The following is a 19,067-nucleotide window of genomic DNA, read 5'->3' as shown; positions in this document are numbered from 1 at the left end:
ATACACCATCACTTTGGGTGCTGCACTAGTGACTCAAGCCTTGCAATGATGCAGTGCAAGTTCCATCAGTGCAAGGCCTGATAGGATTGGTCTGTAAGTGAGGGAGTGAGTGAACATGTGGGAGTGGAAGGGAAAAGCATAGCACTTTGCAGTCATTGGAGGTATATTCATCTCATGAAGGGGGTTTGGGAACCTTTGTCCACCACAGTGGCAGACCTTCCATTCTCTTTGGCAAATGCCCCGGGAGCAGAGTCTCGTGTGCTTTTAGGATTCTGTGGAAGCCTCCCTGAGGCTCCTGACAGGGTCAGAAACTGTGCTTGCAGTTTTCCAGAAGCACAGTTTAAAGCTTCGGGGAAGCCTCGGGAAGCTAGGACAGACAAAAGGGTTAGAGAGTTGAGAGTTAGGACAGACAAAAGAAAGTATTTCTTTACTCAACATGTAGTTGGTCTGTGGAACTCCTTGCTACAGCATATGGTGACGGCATCTGGCCTGGATGCCTTTAAAAGGGGATTGGACACGTTTCTGGAAGAAAAAACCATTATGGGTTACAAGCCATAATGGGTATGTGCAACCTCCGGATTTTAGAAATGGACTACGTCAGAATGCCAGATGCAAGGGAGGGCACCAGGATGCAGGTCTCTTGTTGTCTTGTGTACTGCCTGTGGCATTTGGTGGGCCACTGTGAGATACAGGAAGCTGGACTAGATGGGCCTATGGCCTGATCCAGTGGGGCTGTTCTTATGTTCCCTGACACAGCCTGAAGTCACAAAATGTTCCATAACTATAAGGTAAGTGGGGGGATTTGCGCATGGGGGGCGCCATCGTGGACCTTTACCCCAGGGTGCAGGATTGGGAAGGTCTGCCACTGGTCCACCAACTCCTCATCCTGCCCCATCCCGTACCACTCTTCTCCCTGTTGCAGCTTCTCCACTGATGGGATTGCACTACTGGTTGGTCAAGTAACAGGGGAGTCATGGACCCAAGCATGGCAAATGAGCACAGACTATCAACAGTTGGGGTGGAGTGCAGTCCTGATATAGAACAAGGGCTGTAGTTCATCAACAGAACATATGCCCTGCATGCACAAGTTTTCAGAGTCAATCATTGGCATCTCCAGTTATAAAGATGTCAAGACTTCAAATGACTGGACTGCCACTGCCAGTCAAGGTAGACAAAACTGGGCTGGTGGGATCAATAGGCTGACTCAGCTTCGTACATGTATATTCATCCAAGCCAGCAACCTATATACAGGTGGAACCTATTTATCCACGTTAGTTCCATTCCGTGACTCAGCTCGATTAGCAAAAATTGCTAAATTCCATAGAGTCACGCAAACACGCTGCAGCCTGACACTTCCGGATGGAAGGAAACTAAGGCAGCTGTTATCAATCCCCTCCCCTCCAATCCGTACTCAGCCCTCCCCGTTGCCAGCTGTCCCGTTTCTTTCACAGTTGGGATGCTGAGCTTTTAAGAGTCCAGCCCTATGTGTTGCTACTCAGAAGTAAGCCACATTGTAGTCAATAGGGCTTACTCCTAGGAAAGTGTGGAGAGGATTGTAGGCTAAATCTCATGCTTTGCTTGCTGGGAAGGCTTGATAGCCTGTACCATGGGGGGGGGGATTCAGCAAACACTCCCTGGGTTTTTTAAAGCAATCCTCCACCATGGGGGGGGGGGGGTTTGCTTGTGTCGGTGATTGTTTACACCATCTGGGGGGGAATTCAGCAAACACTTCTTAGGTTTTTTAAAGCAATCCCCTCTGTTGCTACCACGCCTGCCCTCCCCTCTCTCTCTCTCTGTGTGTATGTGTGTGTGTGTGTGTGTGAGACAGAGAGAGAGAGAGAGAGAGAGAGAGAGAGAGAGAGAGAGCTTCACCTTGCTGCATGTCTTCTGGTTACAGAGGTTTTCTGCCCCCCCCCTTCCCCTCTTCAGCCACTTTACTGGCTCAGGAGCTCCAGGAATGTTACTGTTCTTTGGAAAGGGGAACCTCTTCCAGGGTTCCAGGGCTATTTCCCTGCTTGGGTGAGGCGTAGCCTTTTTGCAGTGTTTTGGGCTGCCTGGAAAAAGAGTGAGACACCAGTGCAGGGCAAATGAGGCAAAGGTGTGTGTGACTTTCAGTACCCCCACCCCATTCGCATTGAAATCCACAGGAAAAAAAAATCCGTGGATAAATAGGCTGCACCTGTACACTTTCTTGGGAATACGTTCCATTGGAAACAATGGAACTTACTTCTGAGTAGATGCTCCTTGGCTTGTGCAGCCAGTCTCCTCCTCTCACCTGGTTTGCAAGCACCAGTAACCATGAACCAAAATGTCCTCATTTTGAAATCTGTTCTCTAGACTTATTTTAAGCTGTTGGTTACCTTCAAGCTGTGGGTTTACAGCAGCAAAAAGGACAAAGACAAACAAGGAAAGGGGAGAATGGGTAAGAGTTGTGAAAAGCGGAACCAGTTTTTCCACTCCCATTTGCAATGCTTGCTCCAGGAATCAGCAGCAGCTATTGCCCCACGTGAATATGTCCACTAAAATTGATCAGTGAACTATGCTGGCAAAACATCACTGGTCGAGTGAGAAAGAGAATACACACCAAAATTTGGATTCAGACTCACGTGTCATTGCACACCATGTGGTGGATGGTATGATGTAAATTTACGGCTTCTCGTGAACCATGCAGGGAGGAAGCACTGGGCGAGGCATCACCTGGTATGACATCACGCCCATGGCTGGCCCTACCCCCACTGGGATGCACCTGCGTGCCAATCTCTTCCAGGGTCATCAGGCTCTCATTTGAGTTCCAGTGCGATCTCAGGCAGCCTGAAGGCCAATGGGGCCTCAGTCGGCATGCCACAGAAGAGCCAGTCAGTAGCTGCAGGAGCGTGAGGCCTGCTGGCGTGTTCCTTTGCTAGCTCACACTGAGAGTGGCAAGAGGCAAGCTCCTGCAGCTGCCAGGCGGCTCTTCTGGGTTCATCCTGGCATCAGGCCATACAGGGCCATGCAGCTCCACTCAGGGTCTGCGCATGGTCACCCACGGAGGACATCCCCTTCCCTTCAGTGACTCCACTGCAAGTGAGGAGCCACAACAACCTTTGAGAGAGAGAGAGAGAGAGAGAACAAGCAGTGTGTGTAGAATAAGTGCATTGAAACTAACACGAAACATTCCTCCCACTCCTTCCCTATCTCAGCAATTGTCATTCTAATGAGGTTTTGCCACACAGGGACAGAGGCATAAAGCTCTCTCTATATGTTACATAAACAGATTTTATTCAGTATATTCATTTTTGTAGCAAATGCAGCCTACTTGGTTACCCAAGTGAAAATGTGCCCCGAACAATGATGTTTTCATTAAGAGAAGCCGCAATTCCCGTTTTAACACAAAGTGCGGTTAACTTGGTTGGCAGCCGAGGCAGTATACAGCAGGGACTACATTTTTCACGATTGCCTCTCAAATTGAGGGCACCCTACAGTGGGTTCTCCAACCTAAATCAAGTTTAAATAAGCCAATCCTCGCAAATGGGAGAAAGTCTATTATAATCAACAGAGGAAATATCTATTTAGGTTAGCGGGCCCAGGAGCCAGCATTCTTCGAAATTGTGGGGTTTTCATTATTATCCTGGTGGCACAGTTCCTTCGTGTCTTGACTGGAAGAAACTTGACATTTTAACATTTTATTCTCTTTGTCCCAACAGGCTCCCACGGTGAACCTAACCTTTCCAGCCAAGGAGAGGCTTCATTTCCGATTCAAAGATGCCATAAAGAAAGATGACATGAACTCAGTTGTCATGGTGGGCGAACATAGTGGGGAAGAAAGGCAGGCAGGCAGGCAGGGGAAGGCAGGCACTTGATCCTGAAGCAAACAATCAACCAAAGAAAGGTCTTGCCTAGAAGATAAAGCTCCACTGCCTTTTGCAGATCTGTTTGGAGCTGGGAACCTGCACTCCCCCCATAACCTATTTTGAAAGCATCACTCGGAAAGAGTCGCAAAAAAAAAAAAATTGCTAGACCAAATGACTGGAAGAAAATTACTTATAGCAGGAAAACACAAGTGCCATGAGCAGCTTATTCACATATCCTTCAATGTTTCACAGATAAAAGAAAGGATATTGTGAAACCCACTATTCATCAACAACAACAACAGTATTTATATACCACTTTTCAACAAAAAGTTCACAAAGCGGTTTACAGAGAAAATCAAATATCTAATGGCTCCCTGTCCCAAAAGGGCTCACAATCTAAAAAGATGCAACACCAGCAGACAACCACTAGAAAAGACACTGCTGGTGTGAGGTGGGCCAGTTACTCTCCCCCTGCTAAATAAAAGAGGAGCACCCTCTTGAAAAAGTGCCTCTTAACCAGTTAGCAGGGGTTAAGCACTATTCCTACAATCCAGTGCCAGCCTGACTTCTGAATGAGGGCTGCTTAGCCTTGACTCGGGAAACCCTGCAAAAATGGAGCACCACTGAACTGTGACATCATCATTGGCTGCCAAGGGATTGGCTGCAGAGAAGGGGGTGGGGCTGGGGGCTGATACTGGCCTATAAAAGAAGGGAAACCCAAGAATAGGTCTACCTTTTAAAACAGTAAAATATGTGTTGGTTTGTGTTATTGCTAGGCGGTGACCAACTACTCCTGCTGTCTTGTGCTGCCATGTGAGCCTGGGAAGGTCATGTGTCCATTCTATACTACATAAGAACATAAGAACATAAGAACAGCCCCACTGGATCAGGCCATAGGCCCATCTAGTCCAGCTTCCTGTATCTCACAGCGGCCCACCAAATGCCCCAGGGAGCACACCAGATAACAAGAGACCTCATCCTGGTGCTCTCCCCTACATCTGGCATTCTGACTTAACCCATTCCTAAAATCAGGAGGTTGCGCATACACATCATGGCTTGTACCCCATAATGGATTTTTCCTCCAGAAACTCGTCCAATCCCCTTTTAAAGGCGTCTAGGCTAGACGCCAGCACCACATCCTGTGGCAAGGAGTTCCACAGACCGACCACGCGCTGAGTAAAGAAATATTTTCTTTTGTCTGTCCTAACCCGCCCAACACTCAATTTTAGTGGATGTCCCCTGGTTCTGGTATTATGTGAGAGTGTAAAGAGCATCTCCCTATCCACTCTGTCCATCCCCTGCATAATTTTGTATGTCTCAATCATGTCCCCCCTCAAGCGTCTCTTTTCTAGGCTGAAGAGGCCCAAACGCCGTAGCCTTTCCTCATAAGGAAGGTGCCCCAGCCCCGTAATCATCTTAGTCGCTCTCTTTTGCACCTTTTCCATTTCCACTATGTCTTTTTTGAGATGCGGCGACCAGAACTGGACACAATACTCCAGGTGTGGCCTTACCATCGATTTGTACAACGGCATTATAATACTAACCGTTTTGTTCTCAATACCCTTCCTAATGATCCCAAGCATAGAATTGGCCTTCTTCACTGCCGCCGCACATTGGGTCGACACTTTCATCGACCTGTCCACCACCACCCCAAGATCTCTCTCCTGATCTGTCACAGACAGCTCAGAACCCATCAGCCTATATCTAAAGTTTTGATTTTTTTGCCCCAATGTGCATGACTTTACACTTACTGACATTGAAGCGCATCTGCCATTTTGCTGCCCATTCTGCCAGTCTGGAGAGATCCTTCTGGAGCTCCTCACAATCACTTCTGGTCTTTACCACTCGGAAAAGTTTGGTGTCATCTGCAAACTTAGCCACTTCACTGCTCAACCCTGTCTCCAGGTCATTTATGAAGAGGTTGAAAAGCACCGGTCCCAGGACAGATCCTTGGGGCACACCGCTTTTCACCTCTCTCCATTGTGAAAATTGCCCATTGACACCCACTCTCTGCTTCCTGGCCTCCAACCAGTTCTCAATCCAGGAGAGGACCTGTCCTCTAATTCCCTGACTGTGGAGTTTTTTCAGTAGCCTTTGGTGAGGGACCGTGTCAAACGCCTTCTGAAAGTCCAGATATATAATGTCCACGGGTTCTCCCGCATCCACATGCCTGTTGACCTTTTCAAAGAATTCTATAAGGTTTGTGAGGCAAGACTTACCCTTACAGAAGCCATGCTGACTCTCCCTCAGCAAGGCCTGTTCGTCTATGTGTTTTGAGATCCTATCTTTGATGAGGCATTCCACCATCTTACCCGGTATAGATGTTAGGCTGACCGGCCTATAGTTTCCCGGGTCCCCCCTCTTTCCCTTTTTAAAAATAGGCGTGACATTTGCTATCCTCCAATCTTCTGGTACCGTGGCCGTTTTGAGGGACAAGTTGCATACCTTAGTCAAGAGATCTGCAACTTCATTCTTCAATTCCTTAATAACCCTTGGGTGTATGCCATCAGGGCCCGGTGACTTATTGATCTTTAATTTATCAATGAGGTCTGAAACATCTTCTCTTTTAACCTCTATCTGACTTAACTCCTCGGTTAGGAGGGGCCGTTCGGGCAGCGGTATCTGCCCGAGGTCTTCTGCCGTGAAGACAGATGCAAAGAACTCATTTAATTTCTCTGCCATCTCTAAGTCTCCTTTTATCTCCCCTTTCCCTCCCTCACCATCCAGAGGGCCAACCGCTTCTCTGGCGGGTTTCCTGCTTCTAACATATTTGAAGAAGCTTTTATTATTCCCCTTAATGTTGCTGGCCATGCGTTCCTCATAGTCTCGCTTGGCCTCCCCTATCACCTTCTTACATTTCTTTTGCCACAGTTTATGTTCCTTTTTATTCTCTTCATTAGGGCAAGACTTCCATTTACGGAAGGAAGCTTCCTTGCCCTTCACAGCCTCTCTAACTTGGCTGGTTAGCCATGCGGGCACTCTCCTGGATTTAGTGGAACCCTTCTTTCTTTGCGGTATACACCTCTGCTGGGCCTCTATTACTGTTGTTTTAAGCAGCCTCCATGCACTCTGGAGAGACTGGACTCTTTTTACCCTCCCTTTCAACCTCCTTCTAACCAGCCTCCTCATTTGAGGGAAGTCCGCCCGTCGGAAGTCAAGGGTTTTTGTTAGAGATTTGCCTGGTATTCTTCCCCCAACGTGCACGTCAAAACGGATCGCAGCATGATCACTGTTCCCCAATGGCTCAGTAACGTTTACATCTCTAACCAGGTCCTGCGTACCGCACAAAATTAAATCCAGAGTCACCTGTCCTCTGGTGGGCTCCGTGACTAGCTGATCTAAGCCACAGTCATTTAGCACGTCAAGAAATCCGGTTTCCTTATCGTGACCAGAACACAAATTGACCCAGTCAATATGAGGATAATTGAAGTCCCCCATGATTACAACCCTGTCCATCCTTGTCACCTCCCTGATCTGTTTCCTCATTTCAAGGTCCCCATCAGATTTCTGGTCTGGAGGACGATAGCACACCCCCAGTATTACATCGCTGCTCAAGCCTGGTAATTTAACCCACAGAGATTCTACGGTGGAGTCGGACCCACCTTCAATCTCTACTTTGCTGGATTCTATCCCTTCCTTAACATAAAGGGCCACCCCACCTCCAACACGCCCCTGCCTGTCCCTCCTGTAGAGTTTATAGCCCGGGATTGCGGTATCCCACTGATTCTCCGCATTCCACCAGGTTTCCGTTATGCCCACTATGTCAATATTTTCCCTTGTCACCAGACATTCCAGTTCTCCCACCTTTGCTCGTAGACTTCGGGCATTCGCATAAAAGCATTTATACACGGAATGCCCCAGGATGGGCTGCTTATTCGCTCCTTTGTCCCCGCATCCTCTCATTGTGCCAAACCGTCTATCACATCCCATCACCCTACCTTTCCCAATTTCTTCTCCTACCCTGCCTTTGTCTTGTTGTTCTCTAACCTCCCCATCCTCATCCCATAGGGATGAGGAGTCCCGAACCGGATGCCCCTCGGCTCCTGTCGGCCTTCCCCCAGGGATCAGTTTAAAAGCTGCTCTGCCACCTTTTTAATGTTATGCGCCAGCAGTCTGGTTCCATTCTGGTTCAAATGGAGCCCGTCCCTCTTGTACAGGCCCCGCTTGTCCCAAAACGTTCCCCAGTGCCTAACGAATCCAAACCCCTCCTCCCTACACCACCGTCTCATTCACGCATTGAGACCCCTGATCTCCGCCTGCCTAGCTGGCCCTGCGCGTGGAACAGGTAGCACTTCAGAGAACCCTTAGTACTCCATTCTTAGATTCATCAATCAGGGAAAAAAGAAGCCACATGTTGGAGCGTCACAAAAAGACTTTTTGATTATGCTTGTGTGCTGTATTTCTGCTAAGGCTCTGCATCCAAGAATCTAAATGGGATTCCTTAGGGACTCCTTAGGGAATATCCCAATAGCGTAATGAGAAAGACTGTATGCTCAATGGAATGGAGGGACCCTAGAGGGGGATTCAAGAAGCCCTGGAGATACACTGAGCACAGCACACTGGGAAAACTAAAGCAGACAGGATCAAACTGGCACAAGATGGAATACCAATGGGTGAAATAAACACAGCAGTGGCAATCGTAACCAGGCTTCCTAGAAGTGAGTCCTTTTCTACTCAGTGAAACACACTTGCAGGAAGACACATTTCATAGGATCCACTGCCCTAATTTAAAAGGGAAAGTCTCTGTTTTCTGCTAACTGCCCCCCATATTCTGTCCCTATCATTGCCTGCCCACCTGCCTTTCTTGACCGCCAGGTTGGGAACCACTGTGCTACAGTTATCAGTCTCTAGGAAGTTAAATCTCAGAGTGAGGAAGTGATGCATCTCACCTTCAGTGCACACCTATAAATGGATGTGCAAGGACACTCATGTAAGCAGCACCGGCCCATCCATGAGGCCAGTTGAGGTGGTTGCCTCAGGGCCCAGTCCTATCCAACTTTCCAGCACCGGTGCAACCACAATGCAGCCCCGAGGTAAGGGAACAAGCGTTCCCATACTTTGAGAAGGCTGTGCGACTACATCCCCAACACAAGAAGCAGTGCATACCTCATAGGCACAGCAGCACCAAGTGGATAGGATAGGGCCCTTAGGCAGCAAACCGGTGGGGAGATGCCCATCTCTGTCTGCCTAATTGCCCTTCATTGCTCCTCCTTCCTCCTCCCTGGATTGGAAAAGGAAGTGGGTGACAGAGAAGAAGAGGAAATGTAGAAGGGAGGAGAATACTGAGTTACAATATTGGAGAGTGGGAGGAGCAGAGGCTGGCACATCGGTGGGTAAGGGAGGCAGCATTTGGCATGCCGCCTCATGCGTCCAGAGGTCTTGGGCCAGTCCACAATGCAAGGTACTGAGCAGTGCTTGGCTTGTCATGTCACAGGCTGAAGCTGCTGAGGTATATCTTAACTAGAGGGTATCCTTTTGTGGAACAATGAGGTTTTAATCTAAAATAAGGCTGGCTCCAGTTTTTGGGAGCCCTTCACAAGAGATCCTACTGTTTGGCTACCACTTTCCCCTGTGGAGCCCCCTCCTCTTATCTGGCAGGGGCGGCAAATTCTTAGATTCCTTTTGTTGCTACTGCAAAACAATGTCAATCCATGCAGTGGGCACTTCACACCTCCCATTTTTTCCTTACAACACAGTACCAGGTCTCTTGGGGGCCTTGTGAGGGTGAAAAATGGCTGGGCCAAGCATCGACTGGCTAGAATAATCATGTTTTTACTTCTGTTTTGTTATGACCACAAAACACATTTTCAGATGTGCCCAGATGAATGGGGGTTGTCCCAGCTTTTGACCACTTGGGCCCAATCTGCAGGGCAGGCATCAGGACTGGCTCCCTAAGGTGTGGGGTTGTCAGCTGCTTCATGACGAGGCTAACTTGTCCCTGTCAGCTTTGGTTTCTATATTTCTGATCAAAGAGAACCAACACTCTCTTTCTAAATCTGTGGTAGATTTCACAGTGGGACTGGACACTGGACATTAATGAAGGTAGATTTCACAGTGGGACTGAACATTAATGGAGGATACACAACAGTCTCTGTTTACTCAGCAATTGTCTGAGAGAAGCCCTCCTGTGTGCAGAAAAGCTCTAGTCCTGTGAAGTTCAGGGCAGAGTTTGTTTCAAAGGGTATCTCAGCTGAACGCTCTGGGCCCCAGGGGAGTCACAGGGAAAGAGGCGCTTCAGATAGACAAGTACCAAAAAGGAGAATGAAGTAACCGGTGCCAAGAATAAATTATAAAGGAGCACGTTTTGCAAAAACGCCACGCTCCAAACCATTTTCTAGCTCCAAACGCAAAGCAGAAATTTTACAATCCAACACACCAGCTTTATAATAATCAAATTACTCCAAAAAAAAACGTACAAGGAGTGCAACAAACAATATCAACCTTTTCAAACGGCAGCAGACACACATTCAAAAGGGCTATATTTCCAGAGATGAATAACTGGATGCAATGTGTTTTCTAATACATTTACTGCAGCAAAACTTCATCATAAAATGTAGCATTGCAAACAGCACACTGAGTGTGTGCTTTTTTTTTTTGTAACACTCAAATAACTACTGGAGGAGTGGGGATCCGTTTGACAGATTCCACTTGGAAGGGAAAAAAAGAGAGAGAGAATTGAATACATTTCTAGTCCTAGCCTCTTCCACATCCTATAATGATACAGTCCAGGTGTGTACATGCACCTGTATTTATAAACAAATACAGGCATGTGCCACTTAACAACCATTCGCTTAACAACAAACTGTATATATGACATTGGTCAAAGCACAATAAATGTGCTCTTAATGAGGCAATCACGTCTGCCAAAGCCTGCAGCAGAGTGTCTGTTTACACAACAGAGAGGCTCTTAATGCAAAGAAGATGCAATCTATCTCCAGAAGCCTGTGCAGCCAGCTAGTGTCTGACAGAGTGTCTGTTTACCCAACAAAGTCAATAGATTGGACTGAATGTTCACTTAATGACATAATCACATAACAACAGGGATAAGAGAAAGTATTCCCGTCATTAAGTGGCCCGTACCTGCCTATGTTTTTCTATTGGCAGAAAAGTATATCTAGTCATAATGGAGTCAGCATTCAGTTGTTCCCTTAAGAGACAATCATTTAAGATCAAAGCCTTCACGTTCATTCAGATAAAAGATTAATTGACACAGCTCTATTTGTTACATTTCCCAAAGAGAAGGTGATCCACTTAGAGCACCACAAGCCTGGATCATAAACATGTGGGCCACACTGTTCTGTGCAAACAGAAGCTGTGTCCAATTCAGCAGAAATTGAGGAAATGGATGGGGGACATGTTTGAGATGTACAAAATTATGCAGGTGACAGAGTGAACAGAGGGATGTTCTTTTCCCTCTCACACAATACGAGAACCAGCGGACATCCATTGAAACTGATTGTCAGGAGAATTAGAACAGACCAAATAAAATATTCCTTTACCCAGCATGTAATTAGTTTGTGGAACTTCTTGCCACAGGATGTGTTGGTCTGACCTAAATGCCTTTAAAAGGGGATTGGGCAGATTTCTAGAAGAAAAGTCCATCACACAAAGTGATGATAGGTATGTGCAACCTCCTGGTTTTAGATGTAGGCTACCCTCAGAAAGCCTACAAGACAGTAGCCCTACAAGAGCCTACATGAAAGCATACAAGAGAGTGGCAATAGGATGCAGGTCTCTTGTTGTCTTGTGTGCTCCCTGAGGTAACCGTGGGCCACTGTGTGACGCAGGAAGCTGGACTAGATGGGCTTTTGGCATTATCTAGCAAGGCTCTTCTAACAGCCCAATCCTATCCACACTTTCCTGGGAGTAAGCCCCATTGACTTAAATGGGACTTACTTCTGAGTAGACACACATAGGATTCTTGTGAAAGGGTCAGAGTAACATTCACTGACCCTGCCTGTCTTCCTCGTTAATGTGTTCAAGGATCACATGTGTATAGAGCCTACACCCCAAACCTAATCAAGGGTCTTATCTAACATGTCTGAGCACATATGTATGTGGTGCTGGATGCATGCTAGTCAAATGTGACCCAGGTTCGTTGATTTTGCTTGGGCACCCTGAGCTATGCAGGGTAAAGCAGCTCCATGTCAGGCCAGGAGGCCCAACGTGGGGTTCCGGAACCAGCGGAGCAGAGTTCCCCTCCCGCCCTGTCCCGCTCCCTCCCCAATCCCACCTTCCTCCCACCCTGGAATGCCTTCCCCCGAGCAAGGGAAGAGCTCTGAGCGGTGTGCGACGGGCCTCTGGCTGGCACTGGCTCAACGCGGGCTGGCATTGAGCCGGTGCCAGCACTGAGCCAGTGGTGAGTCTCACAGGCGTGCCTCGTGGCACATTTGCGACACTCAGTGCTGGTGGAGAGCCGGCGCTGGGTCCTTAGGATTGGTGGTTGGCAACCTTCAGTCTCGAAAGACTGTGGTATAAGCCTACAGCACCCGGTATTCCCAGGCGGTCTCCCATCCAAGTACTAACCAGGCCTGACCCTGCTTAGCTTCCAAGATCAGATGGGATTGCGCATGTGCAGGGTAACAGGGCCCTACATCATCAAATATGATAAAGCATGAGAGAGGAAGCAGCAAATATGTACGTACACCTAGAAATGTGCTTACGCCATGGTTGCAAGGTGTACTTAGCTCATGCATGAGCCTCTGGGCTGCATAATCACAGACCACAGCACACCTAAGAATAAGTACGTAAAAAAAACTCAGCAGGAACCCTTGTGCTCGAGGGAGAATTTAATACTGCTGATTGCTTGGCTATGAATCTCTAGTCTGGGCTCTCGTTTTGTTCATTATCACTCTGATTTCCAGCAAGAAGAAAAACCCCAGTACAACCCTTTACACAGGCTCCCAGCTAACCAACAAGTTGTGGCATGATCAATTCTCAAGCAAATCTTGTACTTCACTACAGACGGTTCGATATTGCTTGCTTACTATCGTTCTGGGCTTTTTTTTTATTGATCAGATCTCCTCGAAGCTATTAAGCTTATTAATTAAATGTTGATATTTTTTTTTCCTGGTGAGTATACAAGGAGATAAATGTCTCACAAATAAACTCAGAGCTCACAGACTGCAGCAAATCCCATGATTTACAAGTCATTTATCTGTTTTTGGATTCCCTGCTCCAGAGGGGGAAAAAAGGTAAGCATAGCCACTTTACACGGCAATTATAAAATGTGCAATAGCAGAAGGCCCCCCCCCCGTCTCTGCAGCAAAATGGTACCTGGTATTTATTGTCCCGCATCTTGCTTCAGCAAGACTGGTGGCAAAATACTAATCTGCTCTAGTGCTGGTGCAACTAGAGCAAGAGGGAACATGTGCCAGAACAGGTAAGAACTGCTCTGAGCAGTGCAGAGGAAGGGGAAGGGAAGGGGAGGGCACAGAGGGAGTTCAGGGTAGGGCGGAAGCAGGGTATGGGTGATCAAATCCTATCCCAAGTCCCAGGCTTGAAAACTTGACGCAAGGCAACTCAGATTTGCACTGGCTATTTAGAAGGCACAGATTCAAACTGCCCCATTGAGCAGGCTGGGGCTTTACCCAGGGTAAGGGGACAAATTATCCCGCACCTTGAGGAGAGCTTCAGCCTGCTCAGTTTGTGCTTTGGATGCAGTGTGGTTGCACTGGCCCCACTGCATCAACATGTTAGTTTTGCTCTGTGGGACTGTTCTTGTGGGGTAGGGTCAGAATATGCAACATGACGAGTCCCTTTTTGACATTTGGAGTAGAAGACACTATGTCGGCATCTGGCCTGGATGCCTTTAAAAGAGGATTGGACACGTTTCTGGAGGAAAAATCCATTACGGGTTACAAGCCATGATGTGTATGTGCATCCTCCTGATTTTAGAAATGGGCTATGTCAGATGCAAGGGAGGGCACCAGGATGAGGTCTCTTGTTATCTGGTGTGCTCCCTGGGGCATTTGGTGGGCCACTGTGAGATACAGGAAGCTGGCCTAGATGGGCCTATGGCCTGATCCAGTGGGGTTGTTCTTATGTTATTAAAATAAATTGCGTCACCCCTTTTGTCAACGGTTAATTTCTTCCCAGGAAATCTCAATAGACAGCGATGGATGTAGAGAAACTTTAGAGCAGTTCCTCCATTCTGAGCTCCTTGATAGACCTCGCTGAGGCATGCAAATCAGCTTCCCTGAGAACCGAGTCAGCTTACATCTGCAAGATGATGGTCACCAACATGGGAAGCACAACAAACAAGGTTTGAACCACTCCACAAGATCAACAGTGGGGCTGTTCTTATGTTAACTATTGCATGCTCTCTTGTACAGCTGATGGTTGCCTGTCATTGTCTGAAGGACTATTTATGCTTTCCTTTCCGCCAGAGTAGTCAAGGTTTTCCACACAACATCCAAGAGACACAAATTTGCACCCTGCTGATGGAGCAGAAGGCCATCCCGCCTTCGCCTTTGTCTTCTGGTACCTGACTTAAGGGCAAGAAGTCCCTGCCCACTTCAAATGCCCCACAGTGGCAGGCCACAGCTTTGCCTTGTTGATCAACACTGAGATGAATCAGAACATGTTGGCAAGGAGAGGGCATCACTAGGCAGGGAGGGGATAAACAGGAATCAACACTGGGGCTACATGCAATTCACATGTGTGGAAGTAGTTCCATGTCAAGTTGGCAAGCCAGTCTTGTGCAGCTCTTGTTAACAAAGATCAGTGTGTTTTCAACAGGAATGTTGTAGCAGTTGCCTGCACCAAGAACTTAAGAACAGCCCCACTGGATCAGGCCATAGGCCCATCTAGTCCAGCTTCCTGTATCTCACAGCGGCCCACCAAATGCCCCAGGGAGCACACCAGATAACAAGAGACCTGCATCCTGGTGCCCTCCCTTGCATCGGGCATTCTGACATAGCCCATTTCAAAAATCAGGAGGTTGCGCATACACATCATGGCTTGTACCCCGTAATGGATTTTTCCTCCAGAAAAATCCTCCCAACCAAGCAGGGGGGTGGGACTAGCTGACCTCAAAGGTCCCTTCTAACTTCTAGCATTCTGTTTGCAGAACCTTTTTTTTGGCACTACTGGAAACATTATAACACCACACAATACACAAAAAACTTTCATTCTATACATTTAGGAAGTTTCTGCTTTTCAGTTGTAAATATCAAATAAAATGATGTTTACAGCTCCATTTTAATCAACATATCTGGTTTAATCTGGTTATGATGATAATCATTATTATTTGCCCTTCCGCACTCATCAGATGGATGAGTCAAAGGTAGGAGGCACATACCTCAATCCTGTTGATTAACATATTCAATTGCCAACATTTTTTTTTTTTTTTTTTACTGTTCAGAAGATATTGGTTACTGAAGAGGTTTAATGATTGGGTTCTATACTGCTCCCTGGCATGGCTTTGAATGCAGGCCTGCAGCAGGTTGTCACCAAGACCAAGGACAGAAAGAGACTGACTGGGAGAGTCTGGCGCAGCCATTTTCAACCTTTTTCACCTCATGGCACACTGACAGAATGCTAAAATTGTCAAGGCACACCATGTATTTTTTGAAAATTGACAAGGCATAGAAATCTATAGACCATTCACGGCACACCAGTGTGCCACAGTACAGTGATTGAAAATCACTGGTCTGGAGGCTAGCTGAACAGTTCATTCCTGAACCCAATACACAAAGTTCAACAGACAAGAAGGAACAGTTTGGACAGAAAGCATCCTACAAGTAAGTCCATCACAAGGTCCCGGTGCCTGAAGCAAATAAGGCCAGGCATAGTAACCCCACTCCCCGCAGACCACGCAAAGTGAACATAAGAACATAAGAACATAAGAACAGCCCCACTGGATCAGGCCATAGGCCCATCTAGTCCAGCTTCCTGTATCTCACAGCGGCCCACCAAATGCCCCAGGGAGCACACCAGATAACAAGAGACCTCGTCCTGGTGCTCTCCCCTACATCTGGCATTCTGACTTAACCCATTCCTAAAATCAGGAGGTGCACCATGCAATTTTCTTTTCTACCATCTGCACATTTGCAAATCCCCTGTGTAATTCATTTTATGCCTATCTCAAGAGCATACCTTGTTACAGCATCAGCCTGCTTTATTCACAAGCCAGCCATGTCCAGCAGCCAGCCCTTGTTTTCTGGAGGTTTGAACCGGCTAAGGCCCATGAGAAGTTGGACAGTGTGGGAAACAGGAGTCTGAACAGGCCTGTTAACTAGGCTAAGCCTGTCGACTTTTGCTTTGCTCTTCCCAGAGACCCTTGCAAAATAGTCAGAAGCCAGGCAGAATGTGGAACTCGGGAGTAGTTTTTAATATTTAAACTACTGATTGTGGTGGTTGTTGTTTTAATATGCTCATTACTCAACCATGCAGCTCTCGCTTCCTGAACACAACGGTGTTGCTACAGCGATCCTCTCTTTGAAGAGGTAATGCCATCAGCAGGATGCTTCTGCAGTTTGGGGCGAGGCACAAATAACCTGGAAAGTTCTAGAGATCAGCAGGGGAAAAAAATCAGAGAGAGAGAGAGAGAGAGAGAGAGAGAGAGAGAGAGAGGGTCTGAATGGAGAGAAATAATTTCAAAGGGGGGGCTGTGCTCTGACACCCCTCTGGACAAATCAGCCATGGTTGCTGCTTTTCACAGCTCATATGCAATTAAGCCCAAGCAGCCCCCTTAAGAGTTCTGGAAAACAAGGCAGAAAGTACAGCAGCCAGCTCCACTTCACCCTCGGGAAATCTATTCAAACAAGAATGGAAATATGAAATTATATAAACAGTGAAAAATATATTTAGCAACTAAAAACAAGATGTTTTTTTGGGGGGGTGGATACGGCATAATGATTTCCTTAGAAGTTTTTGTAACAAAAAAAAAAGTATAGCAAGTTTTTTTTGCTATACTTATTAGCAAAGCATAGCTGATAAGCCCGGCTCTGTATATGCTGAATATTGAGGTCTACTGTCTTGGGGAACAACAGCCTATGGGTGGGCAAGCCATTTCTGGCACCTTCAGAGGTCTACCACTCCTCGGCACTGCCTACCAAACCCTCCTGCTCCTTCTCCCTTTTTTCCTCCTCTCCCTCCAATGGGGAATCAATACATCCTGTCTGTAGTGTGTATATGGATGGACCTCAACCCCAAGGCCTCATGCATTGTGCATCCTGCCATTTCATGTACATATATCTTCAAGCATGAGAGCAATCTCCCCTTTTGGCTCTCAACTCAGTGGGCTATGAAAGCTGGAGGATGTACAAAAAGTTGCATTTATGGAACATGAAGAGTGAGGTCGAGGGGGGGTGGCGGTACACACACAGGCAGTCCGGGGGGAGGGGCGAAGCAGTAAGTTTCTTCAAGTGTTGGGACGCCTGTGTAAAGCGCCCCCTCCCCATTGGCTTCTGAGCCATTCGGGAAGGCAAGAGCAAAGCACAGGAGATACCTTCACTTTGCTTTTGCAGTCATGACTGGCTTGGAAGCCGCGGGGAAGGGGAACTTACTGCTTTGCCCCTCCTCCAGGGGCACACGCCAGTGGGCACACATATTCTCAATCCTGAACTCTGCCAGAATCTCGATAGTAAGCAGATATTAGATTTAGGCTGCAATCCTAGCCCCACTTTCCTGGGAGTAAGTTCCATTGGACAGAATAGGACTTACTTCTATTACTTACTTACAATAGGACTTACTTACTTCTTTAACACAATAGGACTTACTTCTGAGTAGACCTGCTTAGGATTGCGCCCTTAAGAGCATTCCTAGTCTCTTTTACTTATTTATTATTAATTGTTATATTTACTAACTCTTTTTCCTCCATCAAAAAAGGCAGGTGATATGGGGCTCCTGTACTGGAATTGCGGAAGATCTGGCAAGGAGGTAGATGTGGTGTCAGCAGTGGCCCCTTTAAGGGTAAGGCCTGGCCATCCAGCAGAGTGTGCTGCACAGCTGCAACCACTTGAAGGCAATAGAGCCCTCAGGGATATAAGGAGCACCTGAGGCAGGAAGGGGGTGTGGGTTGTAGAAGGAGTGCAGGTTGGAGAGGAGACTGACTTGCCTTATTGACTGTGGAATCTGACCTCGGACTGTGACTTGGTGTATTGACTTTGGACTTTGACTTGGATACCCTGACTGATTTGACTGACTTACCTGGAACCTGACCTCGGACTGTAACTCGGCTTATTGACTCTGGACTCTGATTTGGCAACTCTCATTGATTGGACTGGTTTACTTGGAATCTGTGGATTGGAACTGGACTCTGACTTTTGCTTGCTGCACTGGTGAGTTTCACAAGGTAAACTAAACAGCCTTAAGCAGGCATGAGGCCCAGTGGATTGGGATTTGGCAGAACAGCTCCCCAGGTAATCTCCCAGACTGGGCAGTGACCAGAACCAAACCCTGCCTCATTGCAGCAAGGCTGCTGTGTCATGTGTCTTCAGCTCATGTTAAGCAACACAGTCATTCAAGCTTCCACCATTACACTTGTCAGAATTTGCCATTGGTAGAACTAATTACCAGTTTAATTGCATATTATAACAGACCTGAAAAGTTCTCCAATGGTCGTAACAACTATCAGTCACTTGGTACATATACTGAAGTTTCCTTAGAAGTGAATTGTGGGTAGGTGTGCCAACCTCCAAGGATTTGCTCTCCTCCCCTTTTTCTTTTTACAGAAAGTTGTTGTAACAAGGGCATTTTGTCTTCGGCAATTAATGTCGAGGTGTGAAAAAATACAGACTCCCTAAAAAGAGCTAAATATATTAAGCATCTTTTTATACCATGTATGCTTTATGAAGAAACTTGCATAACAAGGTGTTTTTATTTTTTTGCTTCTAAGAACAGTAAATTTTGCATTCAGAAAAGAAAAACTGTGACCCCCTCCTGAGCGACTCGCTCATTTCCTTGATTGAATGCAAAACACCTCCTCTTTTTTCCCTTCCCCTCCATGATTTTTGCTAATGCCGATTCTTCATTAGCAATCAGACAAAGTAGCCTGAGTTAGTCTTATAACGGCGCACTTCCAAACCTTCATATCAAAACGGATTTCTTTTAAATAGCTTTTTTTTTTCTCTCAGCTTGGAAAAATAAAAAGCCAACTCTGATAATTACAGCAGGGAGAATAATTAAAATAAATATAAGTTTCTGCAAATATTTCACTTTATCTATGGCACTTATATGACACCCCCTCAGTCTCAATTTAACTTCAGTTAAATGTATGCGTTCTAAGAGCTT

The 19,067-nt window shown here is 46.8% G+C and overlaps 1 protein-coding gene and 1 pseudogene across 13 annotated transcripts in view; both read right to left on the bottom strand.

The window, feature by feature from the left end:
• The window catches only part of FHIT (fragile histidine triad diadenosine triphosphatase), a 1,225,929-nt gene that overhangs the window by 43,608 nt on the left and 1,163,254 nt on the right, over nt 1-19,067 (bottom strand). The window lies entirely within an intron of this gene.
• LOC136643110 (5S ribosomal RNA) lies at nt 12,308-12,426 on the bottom strand (annotated as a pseudogene).

Source organism: Tiliqua scincoides, chromosome 2 (assembly GCF_035046505.1).
Source record: "Tiliqua scincoides isolate rTilSci1 chromosome 2, rTilSci1.hap2, whole genome shotgun sequence".
Classification (NCBI taxonomy): Eukaryota; Metazoa; Chordata; class Lepidosauria; order Squamata; family Scincidae; genus Tiliqua; species Tiliqua scincoides.
This window is presented reverse-complemented; position numbering and strand designations above follow the sequence as displayed.